The 13835-nt window shown below is 39.3% G+C and overlaps 1 protein-coding gene across 1 annotated transcript in view; it reads left to right on the top strand.

The window, feature by feature from the left end:
* RAB9A (RAB9A, member RAS oncogene family) overlaps positions 1-13835 on the top strand; it is a 394770-nt gene that overhangs the window by 212525 nt on the left and 168410 nt on the right. The window lies entirely within an intron of this gene.

Raw genomic sequence — 13835 nt, 5'->3', positions numbered from 1 at the left:
ATCTGTGCTCCAGACCCTTCACCAGCTTCGTTGCCCTCCTCCGGACAAGCTGTGAGCTCCTGCTCCCCCTCCCAATCCCTCATTACTGCCTCTAGTCCCGGAGCACTAGAGTGCTCCACATGTTGAAGTGTTACTCAAAACCTGGATGTGCTGTGGTGGTGGTGGCGTGGCACTGTTATACTTCACCCTTTGGTTATTATTTGTTTCCCTAATTAATTTCTAAATTTTCTGTTCAGGTTCTGTACTGTGATAGTATTTTCATGTGAACAGCCCCTTGGGGACCTGTCATGGCCAGTGGAACAGTGATTGTGTTTTTCCCTGTGTAGCATTTCATATTATCTATGTTAAATTTGTCTGCTATTAACATAGAATCATAGGATCATAGAATCATACACTGGTTTGAATTGAAAGGGACCTTAAAGATCATCTAGTTCCAAGCCCCCTGCCATGGGCAGGGACACCTTTCACTAGACCATGTTGCTCAGAGCCCCATCCAACCTGGCCTTGAACACTTCTAGGGATGGGGCATCCACAACTTCTCTGAGCAACCTGTTCCAGTGCCTCACCACACTCACAGTAAAGAATTTTTCTCTATTATCTAGTCTAAACCTATCCTGTCAGTTTGAAGCCATTCTCCTTTGTTGTGTCACTACATGCTCTTGTAAATAATCTTGCCCCATCTTTCCTATAAGTTCCCTTTAGATACTGGAAGCTGCAATTAGGTCACCCCTAAACCCGCTCTTTTCCAGGCTGAACAAACTCAGTTCTCTCATAGGTACCATAATGTTATTGTGTGTTTCTTCATGGTCAATAAACCCCTCAGCTCTACTGTACTGAATAGCACAATACTCTCACCAGACCATGCCACCCCATCATTTGTGCTCTTGTCTAGACAACTCATGGATGGGCTGTAACACATGAGCATGGCCTGTGGTTAGACTCAATGAAGTGATTCTTATGTTACGTATATATTAAAATGAAGGCATGAATTATTGCTGAACTGCTGTACTTTGTGTGGGAGAAAGGCATCAAGGCACACTGCACAAAGACTTGACATATGTGTTGGTTTTATTAACCTTATCAGTCACAAGCAAAGATTTCAAGTAACTCTATGTAGATTTTGCAAATGGAATCATGCTGTTCTTATTCTGTAATATTTCAGTTTGAAAGACTATTATTTTAGGATAGTCTTACTTATAAAATGCACATTCTCTTCATTCACTGCTTCCTACTTATTCCCTGCTACCTGCCTTACTTATATATATATTTGTGGTTGCACAGTTATTGTCTGGAACGACAAAAAAAAGTTATCTATCTTACAAGATATAAATGAATATTACATTAAATAAACCTCTGATTATATACATTTTTTGAACAGTTAGATTAGAACTTCCTGCCTGCTGAAGACTGATTTCTTTCTCTGTGTTTCACCTGATCACTTTCACTTGATCACTTCTGAATCTTTTGCTCCACAAAATATCTGCTGCTCCAAGAGCTGTGTTTTCCTTGGAAATCCACGTGGATAATAAATGAGTTTAAAGTCTACCTTATCAGAGGAGAAGGAGCAACCTGGCATAAAAATTTGCTTTTAAAGACAACACCCTTACGCAGGCCCACACACAACCCAACAGTAAAGAAGGTTCTCACATTAATTTTTGATTAGTAAATACTTTTCTTCTACACCCATGACACATGAAAAATGTAATCTGGGTCTGGAATGAAGTGAATACCCCTGCAATTTATTTCTCAAAGCTAATGCTGGTGAGGGAAGTGTAGCTCCTGTTTATTCCAACATGAGATCTTCTTTTGCAGATTGAGTGCCAGATGCATGACAGGGGAGCTTTGGTTTGACTGATCAGTTTTATCAGTGGTGTCCCATAACGCAGCATGTCCCTTTGGAACTACTTTCTCCCATGACTGTGTTCTCTACAGCTTTCAATGTTGCTCCAATAGGCTGAAAATAAGGACATTATTTGCTTGCAAATGTTTCCTGGCAAGAGAGTGAAATGTTAGACTAGACCAGCTATTAGAGTAGGGAAATTTCTTTATGAGAAGCAGCATATGAAGTTGTCAAGTCTGGACATCTTAGAAAGCATTTGTCAGCCACTCTGATTCACTAATTAGCCAATTAATTCAATTAACTTATTCTTTAAGAAGCAATGAGTTTAATGACTGGAGTTTTGTAAAAAAATGTAGAAAGTTTAAATCTGCAATGCACTTTACTGCTTATATGAGCCGAAAACAGCATTCTGGGCTTCAGATCTGAAGGGGTGGAAGCTTCCAGAACAGGGGGGCAATGATAGGAAGTTGGAAAGTAGGCAGTAACCTATTTTTCTTGTACTGCTGTTCAAAAAGTATGCATCTGCTACACACAAATGTACTTTTGCTAAACATTAAACTTATGAGAATTTGTATGTAGACCATTATTTTGTGAAGATTATGTTATTGAAATGGTTCTCTACTGAGTTAAATATAATCCAAAATATAATCCAAGAAAAGTCACCTTTAGAACTGTGGTCTAATTATTGACTGGCCAAAGTGTTGCAGTTATTGACTCTGCTTGTCCTTTTTTAAGACAAAATCATATTATGCATTATTTGTAGCAGATTTCCAACCATGGTGCAAATTGCATGTTTGGATTAAAACAGATCCTACTTCAGTCTAGCTCTTGTATAATTTGAATCTACAATTCATAAAATTTGCAGGAGAAGATTGATATCCCTTTCGGGGCAGGGGGTGTGGAAGGGAGGGAGTGTGTGCATGTGTTTGTGTGTGTGAAACTACGTGTGAGACTTCTCTTAATCACCTCTAGCTTTCTGAGGTACAGGCTACCAGAGGCAGAGTTGGGGGACAGATAGAAATATCTTAAAGACGATTTTACTGCCAAAAAAAAAAAAAAAAGAAGTGGAGCTGGAGTTCTACACCAAATGACATTACTCTTATTTAAAGTTAGATGTAGATAGATAGCATGTCTCTTCTGTAGCACCTGTGGCCACATTGAACATGAATACAAGTTAATGAATTAAAAATCAGCAGCATCTCTGAAAACTTTCATCACCGGGTAAGGGGGTAGCAATTCTTTTGCTGTCTTTATGTGCTTACTTACAGTCTGACAGTGATCTCTACACCTGAGCTAGTCACTCTTCAGATACCATTATAGCCACAAGCAAAGCGCAGTAGCGCTTTTTGGGTGCTGTTCATCTGATAGATGTTGGTTGTCTACTTTGGGTAGAAATGAATCACACCCCAGAAGTGCTTTTTTCTTCCACTGATTTTCGAGGAAGCCTGAGGCAATTCTCACAAGGTGCTTTTATTGCAGTTGTATATGTTTAGCCAGATAAATCCCATCGCGAAAAACAATAGAAGTGCAAGAAGTTGCTGAGGGAAAATAGATTATAAGAGATAAAAGCCCACGGACGTCAATAGATGGCAGCATTGTAAGTGGTAATGCAGAACCTTCCGCCTAAAACAGCAGTGCAGGGGGAGTCTAAACAGGTTGCTCTGAAGGAGTAAAAGAGCTGCCAAATAGCTCTGACTCGTGTACCTCTGGCTTGCTAAAATATACTGTCTCCTCTCACCTTTCAGATGGCACAAATTCTCCCTTTCTCTTGAAAGCAAACAAAAGGATCTTGAACCATGCAGATTTCCAGAGTCCGAAAAGCAAAAGAAAACTGAACACTCAGCTAATTCTTAAATTTCCATTCCTGGACACTTAACACTGAAACATGTGGCATAGAAGTTTATGATGATTTAGATTAGAATGTTATGTGGTAATTGTGTGTAGTATATACACACAATAAAACATTATAATGATACATTTTCATCTTGTCTTTGAATTTCATTCTGTTGTTCTTTAGTAATTGGATTTATTTTATGTATCTTTGTTAATTTTGACATTATTGTACAGCAACAACATTTAGAGTTTTTAATTAGAAAATACAGATGTTTCTCTTATATAGAAAAAAATTGAGTTGTTTCACATTTCTCATCAATTATTTTTAATTGAGAAAACTCATTAGTAACATCAGATGCGCTTTAAATGCAGGCAGTCAGTGGGTAATATGTGAGGAGATTATGGTAAGATTGAAGACTGTAAAGACATCAGAATATGTGGCCATATGATTCCTTTGCCCAAGGAGAGACTCTGTGCCTTGATCGGATCAGGTAAGGGTTGTGTAGTCAAATGGAAGTAACAACAGCAGTGAGGGATGCGACCAGATCTCTTCCTAAATCCTGTGCTTGTTCTGTCTAGGGAGAGTAGCTTCCACCCCATCAGCAATTCTCCTGGCCTAAATGCTACTGCCTACAAAGTAAGCGTGTGGTTGAGATGAGCTCCTCATATCTGAATGTGGCCCCAAGACAGTGTGTTGAATCAAACTGTATGTGGCTTAAACTGGCCCTCTGCCTGCCTTCATTATTCCCTTTCTCCTTCAGTTTTTGTAACATTACTAACTCTCAAAAGATTCCCAAATGCATATGGAATGCACACATAGACGTACTGAAATACCAGCCCCCCTAATTATTAGAATTTAGTCCACAAAACTCATGATATCCAAGTTAATGCCCCAAACTAATATTTAATCCACTCAATTAAGTTAGTGCTGTAAGAATCTGCAAATTATTTAGGATCAGTAATGACTAAATAACATTCATCATTTTAATAAAGCATTGGTCAGGGGTTTCTTGTTGTTTTTTTTTTCCCCCTCTACTTTGAAAAACAAGGTATATTAGGGACACAACTGGCATCCTAAAAGAATTTATAGTTTTTTATTGGTTTTCTTTGTTCACTATTTATTTCTTCTATTGGTCTTTGAAATATCATGAACTGCCTGAGAGGTACGGGTATGCAGATTCCAAGAAAATATAGGCATCTGTGCGTGGAAAGACTTTGTGGAAATCCTGTGGTTTGGAATCAGGTTTGTTCATCATTGTGTATGTGTTAACTTCTGCATAAACTTAAAAGTCAGGTTTTGATTGACCAGAGGTTAGTCACAGAAGAGCTAAATAACACTTTGAGATCAGTTAAAATCCCTCAGCAACATACCTTGTCAGGCCTTGTAGGTGTTTGGTTTGCTAGCATTGCCCTCCATCTTTCCTCTACTTCTGTCTTTCTTCTATTATTTCTTGTACCTACCTGTTGTGTCCACAGCTATTAATGCTGGCTGCTTGTGAGCCACTTTGAGTTGTTATTGCAGATTGCCTCAGTGATGGTGTTTCCATGATCTTTGGAATTTCCATAATTGTAGATGGCTGTGCTCAGTACAATGGGTGGTAGTAATTCTACACATAGCTACACCTAGATCCTGAGACTGACAACAGCCTTGCTGACCGATTTCCCTGCTACAGGAGCTCTTTCACGAGGCAAAAGGCTTGCTCCGTGTTATCTATAGCCTCTATTACTATGGAAGGCTTTAGTCACAGATGCTTTGAACTGAGACTGGAAGTGCACTGAGAAGTAGTGAAGAACATAATTAGGTGTGTACTCATGTTAACCTATTCCAAGTAAGGGGAAGCTGCCTAATGCTGCAAATGCATTGCTCAGTCTCCACAGGACTGAGAATGACAAGATGCCTGTTATGCCACTACAGAATATTCCGGACACAAGGGCAGGAGATGGCAATGGCTCTTAAGTTAGGTGCACTCGGATTGCAAACCAGCAAAGTCAGTCTCAGCAGCTTCTTCTATCAGCCAGGGATTGAAATGCCCCACTAGCTTTGGGGCCAGCACGGCCCTGAGAGGTACAGCTTAAATGTGAGAGTGACATCTGAACTTCTTGTAAGTCTCCTGCAGCTGAGGAGCTACATGTGGCTCTTTAGTATCAGGGTTTCTGAGGTTTTCCAGGGTAGTTCCTTAGGGATCAACATTAGATCTGTGACACCTAAATGTGACAGAGGTATTAACTAACAGGGGGGAGAGGGAAAAAAAAAGACAGATGTAGTGAAAGACATAGGTTTATGACTTTTAAGTCCTTAATACACAAGATGGGATCCAAAGCTGAAAGCCATGTCTGTGGTTTTCTGTTCAACTCAGAGAGGCAATTGGGTGCCCCAGAGAGTTACCTGAAAAACCTTTATACCGGTATCTCCGTTTATTCTATCAGCTTTCCTATCAAGTTTCCAGCTGAAGTACCTGTCCATCCTGTATAGTCATTGAAGATCTTCATCTCCAGGAGACAAAGTCCTATGTAGCATCTCAGCTAAGCTCTCTGGCTGGCCCCATTGACCTTAGACCAAACATAGATACAAGCTTAGGTACTTCTGCTGTGTATTTAGCGGTAGGTGAGAACAAGGTGAAGAAACTGCAGCATGGAGACAACTTTATCTGCAGCTGTTCCCTAAGAAAAAGGACACCATCTCTCTCTTTTAGGTGGCAATGAAAAGTCATGATGAATGTGCCCCTGCTGATTATAGAATAGCTTGCTGAGTACATCACTTCCTTAGAAAATGAAACATCTGGGCTTAATTCCCTTCTAAGCCTCACAGGCTTAATACTTACCCCCATGAGAACAAACAAACTACTTACCTCTAGCTGACCTTGAAAGCCTGACTCCTGTTTATAGGCCAGCATCAACATTTTGTTTTTCATTCCAGCTTTTGTATGTGTCCACAGATATTATTTGGCAAGCCATTCTGCTGGCTTAGGCAGAGATACTGCAGTACTCTAGACACAAATATTTTGGCCAGCTTAGAGGAAGAAACCAATTTAGGAGAACAAATAGCATGTTTATTGCAGTAGGAATGACTAATAAAAAAAAATAGGTAGATTATTAGGTATTTTGAGCATCTTTAGTTTGTTTTATTTCATTTTTGTAATCATGAGTTGGACCCAGCTCCTCTGTATAATTACCTTCATTATGTTATTTCAGTTAGAATGCTCTCCTAGGTTGTTGTTTGCATTGAAACATTTGCTGTTGCTCTTTCAGAATAGTTTGTTCTTGTGCAGAAGTACCTGAGGACCCACCACAGTGGGGGTCTCCCTAGGAATGAGGCCATAAGAAGGGAAACAACTTCCCTCAAGAAAGCTTGTGTGTGGTCTGAGGGGGGTGAGTTGTGTTGATCTTGCCTTCACTATATTCTCAGCTCTCACTCTGACTATTGGTGATCTATGGGAAGCTGATTTCTGCTTCTGGGCAGGAGAGCTGAAATCTGAGTCTTGGAAATGTCAGAAGTATGTGTTTATACATTGTGTCGTGAAAACACAGAAAGACCTCTACTATTGAGAAAGGTTGGATCTACTGTTTATGGGGATGCCACTGATTTGCTTGGAACAATTGTATAGGAACAACAGGGCAGCTTGGAGATATGAGATTTGTTCTACACCACATCTCCAGCAGCCCTATCTAGTTCTAGAGCCAGTGCTGTTGAGTTCAATTATGCATAGACAACACAACCTCAGGAACCTCCTCACATACAACAGGCCAGAAACTGCAGACAAATGTGTATATCCTTCAGACTTCCTTCACCAAAAATTCCCACATTGGAAAAAAGAGGAGACTCTGGCTGCATGCAAGCCCAAAGGAGTGGCCTGCATGCAACATGTAGATACTGTTGAGTTGTGAGATGCAGATTCCCACAAATCCTGAAGGCTTCACTTAGTCTTTCTATTCTCAATCTGAATAAAAGTTGTGTGAGAACCTCAGGTATGGCTAACATTGATATAGAACAGTGTTGAAAACTCTCAAATTATTTTGGTGAATCTAAGTTACATGTCTTTGTGCTGAAACTGGTTGTTTAACATTGAAAGCAAATGGGGTTTTTTTTGAGAATTCATTAATTGCTATTTCTGGGTCTCATTGTCTGGGTTGCATTTGGCTGAGACATTCTGGCCTGAAGTCCCAACTGAATTCTGAGAATCCTGATGGATGAAAAAATGTAAACTTTGAACCAGGCTTTTTAAAGAAGTTGGGTACATGTCACACTGCTGGGCTGGCTTCTGTCGATCCTGTGTACTTTTAAGCTTTCTACTACTTGAGTAATTCTGGTATTGTTTCCTCCATCTCTTTGATAAACTTCATCTTTTTCAGAAACAGGTTTTTAATGTCTAGATGCCTGAACTAGCCAGGAGCAAAAATGACCCCTTGCTGTCTCTCACACACTGTTGCTCACTCTTTCTCAGAACTCTGACTGTGTGGAGATGCAAGTCGCAACTCTTCTAGGAAATGGTAGTTCTTTGTTACCTTTCACAAGAAATCAGAATCAGAATGTCTCCACGTATATGCTTACTCCAGTTTTCTCCATCTTCTGGAACTGTCCTTGGGCTTGGAGTGCCCAAAATACTCCTGAAATAATGGTGCAGATGTATGTGATGGTACATACACTAGGTGACCATGGTAGAGGAAGGATCTTGTTAATGCTCCAAAGATGCTGCAGGTGTGGTTATATGAATGAGAAAGTTTGCGGTGAATGGTTGCTGAATGTCTCCATAACAGGTTTTGTGACACATGCTGGCAGAGAGATGGCATCCCTGCTCAGCTATTAGCTGTGAATGACTCTCCTTGAGAATTCCAGTATAAAAAAAAAAATGAGGAAATAAAGCAACCAATGGTGAGGGAAGGCAAACTCTGTATATGAAGTGAAATTTTGGTCTTCATAAATTAAACACAGGGAATTCATAATTTGAACTATTTTCAAATTGTACATAAAGAGATTCCACAAATCATTGCATAACAACTTACAGACAGTTATACAGAAGTGATTAATAGGCACAAAGTTTGAAATTCCTAGTTCTTTTATCCCCAAAGAAGCTGAGCATTTAAATGATTACTAACATCATCCTTCATACAATTTTTGCAGATAAGTCAATGAAGGACTAATGACCTGACTATATCTGTCATATTGTAGTGGATTGGGCCAGCATTCAGTAGTGACCATAAAGACTGTAAAAGGCATACAAGTGCAGGTATTGCCTTTGCAAATGTTTGATGATAAATTGAGGTGGCATTAATTCCCAAATAATTAATTATGAATTGTTCATCCATTCTCTTAATTAAAAAGTTCTTTGCAAGTTTTATCAGCAGAGTTTGACATCCTATGATTTACAGCTGAAGCATTTCCCTGTTAAAAGAAAGCTTGCTATTTCCAGAGAGACTCTTATAGAATGAATAATGAAATGCTTTTTATTAAATGACTGTGAAAATCAAAATCTCACTACCAGTATTTCATGGAGGGTTTATCTTACAAGGAAGGAGATGCACATGAGATTGAACCAGTGTGACAAGAAATCTTCAGCAGTAGAGATGATAATCTGCCTCTACAAAATGAGAAACATGCTGGTGTGATAAATAATACTTGCTTTCAAAAGCAAATGCAATATTTCCCCATTCAATTTCCCAGGCTTGTATAAACACACAATCTTAACAGAAAAACCAGCTATTGGTTCACTTCTGTTATTTCTTGTTATAGTTACTGTATGTTGTGCCCAGAGACACTGGACAAGCTGTGATACACACTATACAGACACCAGATACACAAGCCAGCTATGAATATGAACATAACCCTATTTTGGAAGAGGGGAGAGAGATTGTTATTTGTACTATAAGTAGTTGGAAGGTGTTCAAATGCTGCTGTAATGGATACAATATGACATAAGTGGATAGACCCAGATGTGGTTCCAGGGTTTATTCCTGAGAACATAATTCCACTCAACACATCAGCATTGTGATACAGTTGGGAAAAAAAAAAAAAAGTGCTTTTGCGATTGTATTGTTATTTTAGAGGTTTATGGGGGCATTGTGAAACTCCTTAGTCAAGATTTTTTTACTTTTATTTATAATACTATTCCTAGGAACAGGAATTCCTAGGAATACTATTCCTACAAACAGCGAAAATCCTTCTCAGAATCCTTCTGGATTAGTTTGTACAGAATTATAAAGGCTTATTTTATTACTATGGGTTTAATGGAGCTAGGTGTTCAGAAAATACTTTTGTGAACTAATGCGACAGTGTTTCTAGGTTTTATCTTTTTCCCGAACAACCATGACCTATTATTACTGTGAACAATATGGAGGCCAAGCTGTCCGCAGCTAAGATAGTGATAGTTACCACAGAATATTAGCAGTACTGCACTACTCTTCAGGTAAGGTAACACCTTTGCAGCTGCAGTTACTCTGAGCTTATGCCATTGACCTCAGTGGAAACACTCTCTTTGCTTCTGAAGGTGTATGGATGAGCCAGCATTGAGGATTGGGCAGGGGAAAGCAAGAGGAGCAGGATGTTTACTTGCAAGTGTGAGCATTACAAAAGGAAAATGCAGCAATATGACCGCGTATTTGTAGGAGACAGGTGTAGGAGGCGTGGCTAAGGTGGCACAGAGGATGTGCCCAGGTACAGAGCCCAAGGAGCATGCCCCAGAGTTAGTAAGCTGGTTGGTTAAGAAAGTCACATGATATGTAAGGATAAAGGAGCGCGCGAGTTTGAATAAATCCTCTTTGTCTCACCACCGCACGAGGAGCATGATTCATTCCTTGTTGTGCAAGGGTTAAAGCGCTATAGACAGGAACTGTTGGTGCTGTGTGCCAAGGTCTGAGTTATTTGAGCATGAGGTGACCCTCAGAACAGTTTGTCCTACCACACACAGTTGCTTGATGGACATAAATAATTTTTGATACACCAGTCTAGTTCCAGCCTATGGGTTAACAGAATACAGCCTACACTACATACTTTCATTACATTTGTATCCAGGGGTTTCAGGGGTTGTGTAGCCTAAGGGTACCTCTGATCACTCTGTTGACTGGAAGAAAGATTGTAATTTTGACACACTTTCACTCTGTTACAAAAGACCAGCGCAGCTGCAGTGAGGGCGGGTTTGTTACGATCATACAACACTCACCATGTAGACAGGGGTAATGCTCTCCTTGGTCGTCAATCCAGCCTGGAAGTGCTTTCAAAGCACTTTTTCTTGCTCTGAAAGGGATCATTGTTTCTGGAAATAGTGGGATGTGAAAGTGGCCAAGGGAAAGTTATGTCTTCTTGTGTGAGGCTGTTCCAATTGAGACAGTGCTTCTGCTAGAACATCTCCTGTGGTTAGGATACAGAGATCACAAAGGTGAGTTTCAAAAGCAGAAGACTTTTAGGGTGCTGCTCAGACTTCCCTGTAGGCATGTTCTTCTTATAGTCTTTATTGCAGCACACCTTTCTAGGTGCAAAAAAAAGTGCTGTACATGTTATGCTAACATCTTTGCAGAATTCTTATCCAAGAATAATGCAGGTAAAACAAGGAAAAACTTCATGAAGAGCTTTGTATCACAAGGATCTAAGAGATTAATTTCTTTTGCTTTCACTCCTTTCCTCTCATCTCATTACTATTCTCATTGCTCTAGATTTTACAGAAATCTGTAATTTTGTATTTTTCATTTTGAAGTAGAGCACTCTGCCTTTGCTTGGCATCTAAATACTATTCAAAATTAATTGTGTTACATTGTCTGGGCATTGCTTATAAGGCATTACATTTTTCAAACTCTCAAGACACATAGCCTTCAAATTTTTTAGTTTAGAATTTTGGCTCATTATATCTTCCTACAATAGATTTAACTGAGATCACAATGTCTTCATTATCTTGTAATGACTGGAGAGGTCTTTCCTTAGCACATTAATACAAGTTATAGTATTTGACACATTTATGAGGATTATCAACTAATGAGATACAGTTTTCGTGTGTATGCAGCTGGGCCACATTCCATCAACTTCATTAAACAAGAAAAATAGAAGAAGCACAAATCCAGCAGGGTCGTGCTGGTGCACAGCCAGAAGTTTTTCTGTCAACATTTTCTCCCTCTTCCACTTCAGGAATTTTGATGACAGAGCTTGGAAAATAATAATATAAAGTATATTAAATCATGAAACATTTTAAAATCATTGAGAATACCACTTCTATTTAAAACATTCGAGTCAGGCGAGAGTGGGGTGTTGGGGGGCAGTACAAGTGTATGGTGGTGGTGGCAGAGGTGCACAGTTCTCTTGGGGGATGTTTGTGTAGCTGGTAGGGTACACCAGAAATGGAAGCAGGAAGGGATAAATCCCAGTGATATCTGGAAAAGAGTGATTTTTTGAGTGGTCTGGGTAGATGTAGAGGGAACTGGCTAACAAGTGAGAAGATATTGAGACCTGGGTGAGGCAAACTGCCAGGAGCTTCTGCAGGAAGCTGCAGTACTGACTGAAATGCAGAGAGTTGGGATGGACAAGGTTGGCATAACTTGCACTGTAAGGATTTGTTTGGAAAAAGAGAGGTGATAGTTGCTACATTTTGAAGGGCTGCAGTTTGGAGTGGAAGAAGCATAAGGCTGAATAAAAGTAATTATATTTATAAAGGAGGTGGAGGCAGGAAGATAGACAAGCTAATGCAAAAAAAGAGGAATGGACCCTAATGTAAATGTTACATAACTTTGGAAATATGGTTGTCACCTATTTAATGCTCTTGCTATAGCTGTAGAATTAATGGCATTCTAGTTTCATCAAATCTTTTTGGATACACATTTTGACAACAACTGAATTTCAGTGGTTTAATTTCCTTAAACTGACCATCTCACTAATATCTTTTTGTGCTTTTTGAAAACACCCAGTCCTTATGTAGGCTATTATAGGTCAAAGACAAAGCATCTGTCAACTCACATTGAAAAGAGAAAATTTTCAGCTCTGATGGTCATTTACATAAATCATTATATCACCCTGCAACAAGAATGGTCATGAAATATTCCATTTGTTCACAGCTGTTTCTTTGACCATTAACAGCAGAGCTTTCATGATCGTGCTCCAAAACATAACAAATAAGCTGCACTGGAAACTACAAGAAACAATAACATCAGAGAAGGACAGCTGTATAAAAATCTTCCTTTTCTAAAGCCTTATTACATTTCACCTGTTGTTCAAGTGCTTGAAAACTGTGTGATAAATAGCTAATGTTTAAATACCCTCAACCCAAGCCTTTTCTGGGAAGTGCATCAGTGTGTGTCAAACTTGGGGACTCTCATAAATAGATTAAAATCCCAAGGTGATTCTGCACCTAACTAGCTGGAGGGAAAATTCTCACAAAATATCTGTGGGAACAGCTTCCAGTCTGGGTAAAGAGAAAAAGACATTGATGCAGTTATCATTTGATTTTCTCTGGATTCTGCCTTCTGCTTTCTAAAGAGCTGTCTGCAACAGAGATGTTACGGGGGCAGAACAAAGCAAACACTGGGAATTTCTGTCACAGAAATTTTTGTGGGTGGTTTCGGGTTTTGTTGTTGTTGTTGTATTCTTTTTATTTTCCCTTTTTTTTCTTTTTCCCTCCCCAGTAAAGGCATTCAGACTAAAGTTGCATGAGTCCTTTTCATGGATTGAAAAAACCCATAGCAATCTGATTAAATGATTACAGCTCCTGGCAAGAACATTCTGGGGTTTTTTTATATATTTCCATCAGGTATATTCAGGCATTGCAGCAAACGCTTGCAAGATAATCTGCTGCAGAGCAGAAAGACAAAGCAGAAATCATCCCCATCAGAATATTGTGCAACACAACCTGTTTTACTGGCATTACCTGTAGTGGTGGCTTCAGCTTATTTAGAAGTGCAAGTGGGAATCTGAGCTACATTAGATATTAAATGTTGGAACATCTGGGTTATTTCCAAATGTTACAGTGCAGAGTAATTGCTCTGACTATGCTGTGTCAAAGTCTGGTTCTTACTTTTGTTTATAGTGAGTGATTATTAAAAAAAAACAATCTCTATTTGCTCCAGGTAAACACAGCATTCGTTCTGAAGAGCTCCCGTTTTCCACCCAAGCAGGCAATTTCCTTAATAAATATTTGATTTACTTTGGCAAACATCAACATTTAAAAGGCAATCCCTCTACATCTATAAA

Source organism: Manacus candei, unplaced genomic scaffold, assembly GCF_025592945.1.
Source record: "Manacus candei isolate 608988 ecotype Guabito, Panama unplaced genomic scaffold, ASM2559294v1 h1tg000041l, whole genome shotgun sequence".
Lineage (NCBI taxonomy): Eukaryota > Metazoa > Chordata > Aves > Passeriformes > Pipridae > Manacus > Manacus candei.
Note: the sequence above shows the minus strand (reverse complement) of the source record. Positions and strands in the feature narration are given on the sequence as shown.